Here is an 8,738-nt window from a genome sequence, read left to right as displayed (position 1 = left end):
GGTTACTTTAAAAATGTATAATGTATTGACATGCAAGTACTCTTATGAAAAAAATTATTTTAGCTTGGGTTTTAGCTTATTCTCCCTCGTATCATTCTAAACCATTATGAATTTCTTCTGTGGGGGAACAAATATCTAAATAGCTGACTGACACTAACATTAGTTACAACATTTATGTATGGCAATGAAGAAAGCAAGTCATATGGGTTTACAACTACATAAAGGTCAGTGTATGATGACAGCTTTATTTTTTCTTTTTGGGTGAATCATCTATTAACTCGTTAACACATATTGCCCAGACCCACAGAAGTGGTTTTTAAACAAACAGGCAACCACAGCGACAAAAAAAAAATTCACAACAGACCTACATTGTGCATGGTTATTATTAGTAACGTAAATAAGGGTTTAGATCTTACCTAGTGTAGAACCGTATGTTGTCGTCATTCTTGAAGTGGTGCCTGCAGACTGTAGTATCAGAAGTGATGTTAAAATCATTATATCTACTACTCTGAATCCACTTATTGCGAGTTTCTTCATCCAGGGTAAAAGTGTGAAAAACCTTTGAGAAGCCTCACAAAACGGGACACAGCAATAGTGGGGCAAACCATGGATGTTTAAACTTTATGGAACTCTTCATTAAATAATTATATTACTGTGGTATACTTAATTTGTTATACTATAGCAATCAAATGTATAAATATTATTTTATATTAATTGCTCACTGACAAAAGATTGCGGCTGGTAATGCACTCACGCTATGGCTGAATACAGACCGGAACATTTTAATGCGCTCTGAGATTTCACCGGAAATACGTAGGCTGAGTGCCGTGTACATTGCCCGTTTCTGCAGACCAACAGCCCCCTAGTGGTCGGGAGCATTTCCGTTGTGTTGTGGCTCAATGTCGTTGTGTTGTGAGTTTATGATTGCTTTTTTAATTGCGTTGTGTTGTGAGCTTATGTTGTGCACTACTGGGTCACCGTAGTTTAATCCCATATTTGAGCTTTAATCAGAAAGTGTTTACAGGAAATTCAGTAAAAGACATATTACAATTTTTACAATGGTGACCTTGTGTCATTCATCTCACATGATTGGTTAGAAAAACGCTTGTGATCTTGCTGTAGTGGTAGAGCATAATCTTACTTAACCTTGATTACAGACCAGTGGTATTACTATAGCGCAGTTTTATTTCAAAGTACTTCTAGTTTCAAAGTCTACAGGCTACAGCCAATATTCTGTAGCATGCGTATTGATTTTGTGCCAGTGCGGAGTTTGATTTTCACTCTTTGTGAATCACTATCATGAGTAAAGCAGAAGAGCCAAAAGTGTACCAATGAAGAAGCCTTTATCAGTAGGGTAAGTCTGCATGAATTTAACATATCCGAATGTCTTTGTCATTGTCTTTCAGTACATGTTGTGTATAAGTCATATGTAGCATCATTCATAATGCCGATGCCGTGTCTGAGAATGTACTAACATTCACACCTAAATGATTTATTATGGTTTCTGTTTGTAGTTGTTTTGTGTGCCTCTGGAAGCCTCCACCAACTGGATCCTGTAATGATTAGTCTAAAAATATCCCCATACGAATTCTCAACCCTGTTAAAGAAGTCTATTGTAAGATATAAGTAAAAGCGGCTTAGGCAAGCCAATCCTCCAGCTGAGATGATACTGCATCAGAGATATCCCTTCACTCATTTATTCACAGACTCACATTCTGTTCTTCGGCTTCTCTCCATGCAGACCACGTCCCCTGGTGTGAATTAGTAATGCTGTTTTCCTCACTTATTTCAGTGTAGAGATGCATTTGTGAATTGCTATAAGTCTCTTTCACCAGGACCTGTTTTACGATGAAAGTAATACTGTCAGTTTCCAGATTTATTTTAATGGCACTAATGTGGGCTGTATTGGCATGTGATTCCCACACTATGGATTTTAGGAAAGCTACAATTCTAATATAAAATGTAAAACTGAACCAGCAGTGTAAACTCTTTTATTATTATTATTATATATATATATATACACACACACAAAAGTAGAATAACCAGGTATCTTTACAACATAACTGAGAATACAGCAGATGTTAACTGGATCTAGGTTTTGTGGTAGTCAGAATCTGTCATTTAAATTGTGCACGTGTAGTTCCCATAGAAATGAAAGATTTAAAGCATGAAGAATTCAGAGTGCTAATTTCTAAACCATAGATATACTGTATGCTTATTATCTGCAGTCATTTCATCTCAGGTTTTGCCAAGAGCACTGTTTATGTTCATTTAAATCGTTAATATTTTTGAAACGTTAAAATGCTAAATGATTCAGTGTAAATGTAATTTAATAAATTATATTTTAGTTCTAATATGACAATAGACTAATATGTCAATTTAGTAAGAGTAAAATGGACTCAAATTAATTAACCTGATGTGACAAAATATTGACTAAATTTACAGGATGTAAACAGTTGATAAATATAAATAAAGTGTACTGTATGTGAATTCCTGTTTTAGATGGTGTGGTTAAAATTGCACTATCCTGAATTCCCAGTAGCTTTAGAGAGTCTAACATGTGATGTGGCACACACACAACTACATGATTCTGTCTTAAATTAAATATGTTTCAATTGAAATATATTGTCTTGATATATGTAGTTGTGACTGGCATGCACATTTTGAATAAGGTTAGTTTTGTCCTAACAATATGACCGGATGATGTGACCGTCTGGTCATAAACATACTTTATAAATGCAAACTGAGCTTCAGTAACTTTTGAAATCAAGCCAGGAAGAAAATGTTCTTTTAACTACCATAACTTCTGTTTCTCAGGAAACTACTGTAGTTGCATATGTAGTCAAGAACAATCATTCACTTTGAATGTGGGTCATAAATAAATGAAAGTTTTGTGGTTTGGGGTCCATATATGTGATCAGTTATGCTCTTCTATCATTTGCAGTAGAAAGGAGACACAGGAACAGATCTACCCACAAAGAAATTCATTCAGCCCATATGCTGCACATCGCGCATGAACTTACTGAACAATGTCACTCTGCAACATTAGCTTCTATACACTCTAAGAAAAGTCTGTAAAAATAGGGCCCAACGTACTGTGTTGTTATGCAGGTATTTTCAGTATTGATTTTCCACAGGTGTTTACTTGTATTTTGAATTAGGCATGCATTGTGTTGTGTTTTAGGGTAAGGAAATTCTTCTGTAAACTTAACAGATAAAGTACTGACAGAAATATCCTGGTATTTTTGCTTACAGTGTAGATGAAAGTATACACATATTCAATTTACCAAAACCTGTGATAGAACTAGAGTCATACTACACAAATGTTTTTATATATATTATTACCCTTACTCTTCCTCCAGTCACCATCCAGTAGTTTTATATGAAAACCCTTAGAAAACCCTAAAAATATATTTGACCCTTAGCATTAAATAGGCAATTTACTAGGGTTACTGTACCATCTATATTTTAATTTCCTTTGTTGTGATTGGCTAACATTTGTTGACTACTAATTAGGTGCTGAAATGTAAATGTTAACAAGGTCATGATTCTGATTTTAGAGTTTAATTTCTCTGAGATTAAATCAATGGTCTTGGACTGGAGAGTCATACAGTTATACATCAAACTTTAAAAAAAAAATAAAAATATATATATATATATATATATCCAACTTTTGCTGAGTAACCGATGAGCCTATGATGGATTCTAACTTCTGTTAGGATGCTGTCATGTTCCAGTCTCCATAAAAATCCATGTTAAAACTTTTTCAGTGTAACTGAAAACAGTAGACACCGCCACTTCTGGAGCTTTGTGAGCGGACACCGCCGCCTCGGTTGAACTGTGAGCGGACACTGCCGCCTCAAGAGGTATGCGAGTGGACACCGCCACTACTGGAGCTTTGTGAGCAAACACCGCCACCTCAGGGGAGCTGTGAGCAGACCACGCCGCTCGCACCGACATCAGCAGGGGTTCCTGCATGCTGCGTATCAGCCCAGGATGCTCCAGGAATGGGCGTGAGCTACTGGTGCGGCAGACAAGGCCTCTGACGCCCCTTGGATTGCCGCTTCGGGAGAACTGTGAGCAGGCACCTCAGCTAACTCCACCCTGAAGGCTGAGCCGCTCAAATGCAGAGCCAGGTTAATGTAGTCCTCCAGCGACTCCTTGGGGACCTAGTATGGCATCAGGGACTTGAAGGGCTCGGGCAGGCCTCCCCAGAAGATTTCAGAAAAGCAAGTAGGAACACTCCGAATGCAACCTTCTTTCACAGGAATTCGGAGGATGCATGAGGTGTATCCTTCGCTACTACAGATAACCCACAATTATTTGCGTCACTGTAAACAACCGTTGTTTATTTGAAAAAAATGGTGGCACTGGCAGATGTAACGTTACACACAAGTGAAGATATGGTGTTTAAATAAGTATTTTCAAGTTCTTCTTTTTTAAGTTGTATTAACTCAGTTGGTAGATGTGGTAAACAGGATTACAAGAGTTTAGTGATTTTTAAATGTTGAGAACAGTTCTTTGCTAGCAAGGCGAGAAATTGTTAATTTGTTTAACCCTTTGGTATTGTACATTTAACTAGCATGAGAGCGCAACAACGCTATAAATGTGTTGGAATAGCAATGTGATACTTCCTGTTTCCTTTTCTGCTTGTCCTACTAAGGCCGTCTCGTTTAATTCTGGGTTGAGGACACTCCATATACGCATCCTTCAGAGGATGTGACCTCCAGAAAACGCAGCCTTCGAAATGAGACACAGTCAATGAATATTCAAAGATGCCACAATCCTTACACATCTATGGTTCCTCCCCTCTCTCGCATTCTCACCTGAGAAAGGTTATACCGTTTCTTAGGGAATTTAAACCCTGGCGTCTTTGAATATTTATTTATTATTATGGTGAATAAAGACAAGTTGACCATTACAAGATTGGCAGACGAGTCTATGTGCAAGCAAATTTTCAAATAGATATTATCTTTATTAACAAACCGCATATTTGAAGTCTAAACAACTACATTCTCGCCTAAACAAAAACCTCTTAAAACTACATTCCGTACACACAAAACACAAAACAGTATTGTTTATAAAATTATAGTGGATTTGGGCATCCACCATGACACTCGCTGTGAGAAATACTGCAAGTGGAGTGATACAAAAGGTGAAAGTTGGTCCAATGTAAAATTTCAGTGTATGTCCCTTTAATAATTTAAAATGTGAAGTGTGTGATTTCTGTATAACTGGCATCACATACAACTGGTGTTTTATTATATATATACAGTGGGGAAAAAAGTATTTAGTCAGCCACCAATTGTGCAAGTTCTCCCACTTAAAAAGATGAGAGAGGCCTGTAATTTTCATCATAGGTATACCTCAACTATGAGAGCCAAAATGAGAAAAACAAATCAGAAAATCACATTGTAGGATTTTTAAAGAATTTATTTGCAAATTATGGTGGAAAACAAGTATTTGGTCAATAACAAAATTTCATCTCAATACTTTGTTATATACACTTTGTTGGCAATGTGCCCACTGGAGTCTCGTCAATAGGTCATGCATGCGCTGATAGCTCTGAAGTAAACTAACCCTGAAACAGAACCTATTCTGGAGCAGGTTATGTTCAGAGAGTAAGTTGCTATGGCTACTTACATACCCTGAAAGTTGCCTCTGTTTCTGGAACCGAATGCTGAGTTTATCTGCTTACTTACCCTTTAATATACTCGGGTATGTCACATAAATTGCCTTCTGGAATACCCCCCTGGTTGCTCAAACAAACAGAGCATTGTTTTCAAAGTGCATCATAGTTACAGTGCTCTGGAGAAATAACCAATGAATGGATGACTTATGAGCTACAATAGAAGAAAGCATTGTAGTTTTAAGCACAAAGTTTTAAGATCTTGCCATGATTATGTATGAAAAAATGAGCTAGGGCAATCCTACTGTATACAAATAAACTCCGGTGCTCAACAAGTCAGCTAGGACTACAGTCTCTCTCTCTTTTCTGTCTGTAAGCATGACCGCCAGCATGCCCAGGTGATGAATGGACAGAACTGGATAAAGTACACAGTAATAACCTCCAGGCAACCTGCAGCACAACGAGGCATGGGACCACACATTTATCATTCAATTGTCTGAGGATTTGATCAACTAGGCCTTCCACTGCACCTATGATTTATTTTACAATTCATTATTTCTGATCTCTGTGTGTGTGTGTGTGTGTGTGTGTGTGTGTGTGTGTGTGCGCGTGTGTGTGTGCGCGCGGCCGGTGTCTTTGGTGGATAATAGGTTAAAATAAATCATGCAAACAGACAAACAGTTGCTCTTCTCTTATGCCTAAGGAAAGGTAACTATCTCGGAAAAAAAGTGTTAAGAAATAATAATAATAATAATAATAATAATAATAATAATAATAAATATAGCTGCAAGCAGCGATTACTCGGGTTCAAGCACATTAAGGTGATATGCTTTTAGGGTCTAGGCCAATCTAGATGTATGGCTGACAGTAAAAGACATCCAAAATGGAGAATAGGCTCACAGACACACACACACAAAAATGAAATGGTTAAAATATTATATTAATACTCAATAAGCATGCTTAGACACACAGAGAGACACACACATACACAGACATACATGCACACACACACATTTTGTTGCAGATATAGATATTTGAAATAAATGATATGTGACAATACTTATTGTCTTCTCTTTTTAAGAGTTTATATGTCATTTTCAGGTTTCACTGTAATCAAAATCTGGCATAATTGTAAAAACTAATGTCTGTATGAACAAAATAGTAAACTTTGACTAAATGTGATTTTAAATGTTATAACAGTGATTTTATAATGTCTACTCATGAATTCATCAAACCTATGAACAGTGCCGTTTGAGCGAGTTGAATGAGCCCATTAGCCGTCTTCCGTTGCCATCTAGTGGTTATAAATGCAACTTCTCATACAAAACTGTTTAACCTTTATAACTATTATAGTGTTATTTTTTTGCCCAATCTCTCTAAAATTTAGCATGCTTGTTTAGAATGAAATTATACATCATTTTACACAGTTTTGAGAAGTTGTGGTCTTTCTTTTAGGATTTATAGGCCTTTGGGTACACTATTGCCGCTTTTCCACTGCGTGGTACGACTCGGCTCGGTACGGCTCAGTACAGTACGGCACGGCTCAGTTCGGCTCGGTTTGCATTTCCACTGCAGTTTTGTATCGCTTTAGAGTGGGCGGGATTATTCACATGTCGTTTTAGTTGCGCCGCCTCTACTGCCGCGACTCCTGAAAAACTTTTTCATTCCGCGTCGCCCCATCAAGCTCTCGCTGGATCTTTTTTTTACTGTTATAGCCCCACCTATGGTCCGATATCATGAAACGTTGCATGCTTGTTAAGAGTCATCTGACACATGTTTTCACCAAGTTTTGTAAAGTTTTGAGTTTTCGTTTAGGTTTTATATGCTTTTGGGTATTTTGACCACACCCCTTTTATAAATGAACCTGTTATAACTAACCAAAGGACAAAATTTATTTTTATAATTATTGATCTAGAGAGTCCAGAGAATATTACTGCAGTGGTTTGATCGAGATTAAGCAAAAAACCTAGGACATCCAAAATGGAGAATAGGCTCACAGACACACACACACAAAAATGAAATGGTTAAAATATTATATTAATACTCAATAAGCATGCTTAGACACACAGAGAGACACACACATACACAGACATACATGCACACACACACATTTTGTTGCAGATATAGATATTTGAAATAAATGATATGTGACAATACTTATTGTCTTCTCTTTTTAAGAGTTTATATGTCATTTTCAGGTTTCACTGTAATCAAAATCTGGCATAATTGTAAAAACTAATGTCTGTATGAACAAAATAGTAAACTTTGACTAAATGTGATTTTAAATGTTATAACAGTGATTTTATAATGTCTACTCATGAATTCATCAAACCTATGAACAGTGCCGTTTGAGCGAGTTGAATGAGCCCATTAGCCGTCTTCCGTTGCCATCTAGTGGTTATAAATGCAACTTCTCATACAAAACTGTTTAACCTTTATAACTATGCGATTACTCGGGTTCAAGCACATTAAGGTGATATGCTTTTAGGGTCTAGGCCAATCTAGATGTATGGCTGACAGTAAAAGACATCCAAAATGGAGAATAGGCTCACAGACACACACACACAAAAATGAAATGGTTAAAATATTATATTAATACTCAATAAGCATGCTTAGACACACAGAGACACACACATACACAGACATACATGCACACACACACATTTTGTTGCAGATATAGATATTTGAAATAAATGATATGTGACAATACTTATTGTCTTCTCTTTTTAAGAGTTTATATGTCATTTTCAGGTTTCACTGTAATCAAAATCTGGCATAATTGTAAAAACTAATGTCTGTATGAACAAAATAGTAAACTTTGACTAAATGTGATTTTAAATGTTATAACAGTGATTTTATAATGTCTACTCATGAATTCATCAAACCTATGAACAGTGCCGTTTGCCGTTGCCATCTAGTGGTTATAAATGCAACTTCTCATACAAAACTGTTTAACCTTTATAACTATTATAGTGTTATTTTTTTGCCCAATCTCTCTAAAATTTAGCATGCTTGTTTAGAATGAAATTATACATCATTTTACACAGTTTTGAGAAGTTGTGGTCTTTCTTTTAGGATTTATAGGCCTTTGGGTACACTATTGCCGCTT

Source organism: Sinocyclocheilus grahami, unplaced genomic scaffold, assembly GCF_001515645.1.
Source record: "Sinocyclocheilus grahami isolate Dianchi unplaced genomic scaffold, SAMN03320097.WGS_v1.1 scaffold1014.1, whole genome shotgun sequence".
In the NCBI taxonomy this organism is placed as follows: Eukaryota; Metazoa; Chordata; class Actinopteri; order Cypriniformes; family Cyprinidae; genus Sinocyclocheilus; species Sinocyclocheilus grahami.
Note: the sequence above shows the minus strand (reverse complement) of the source record.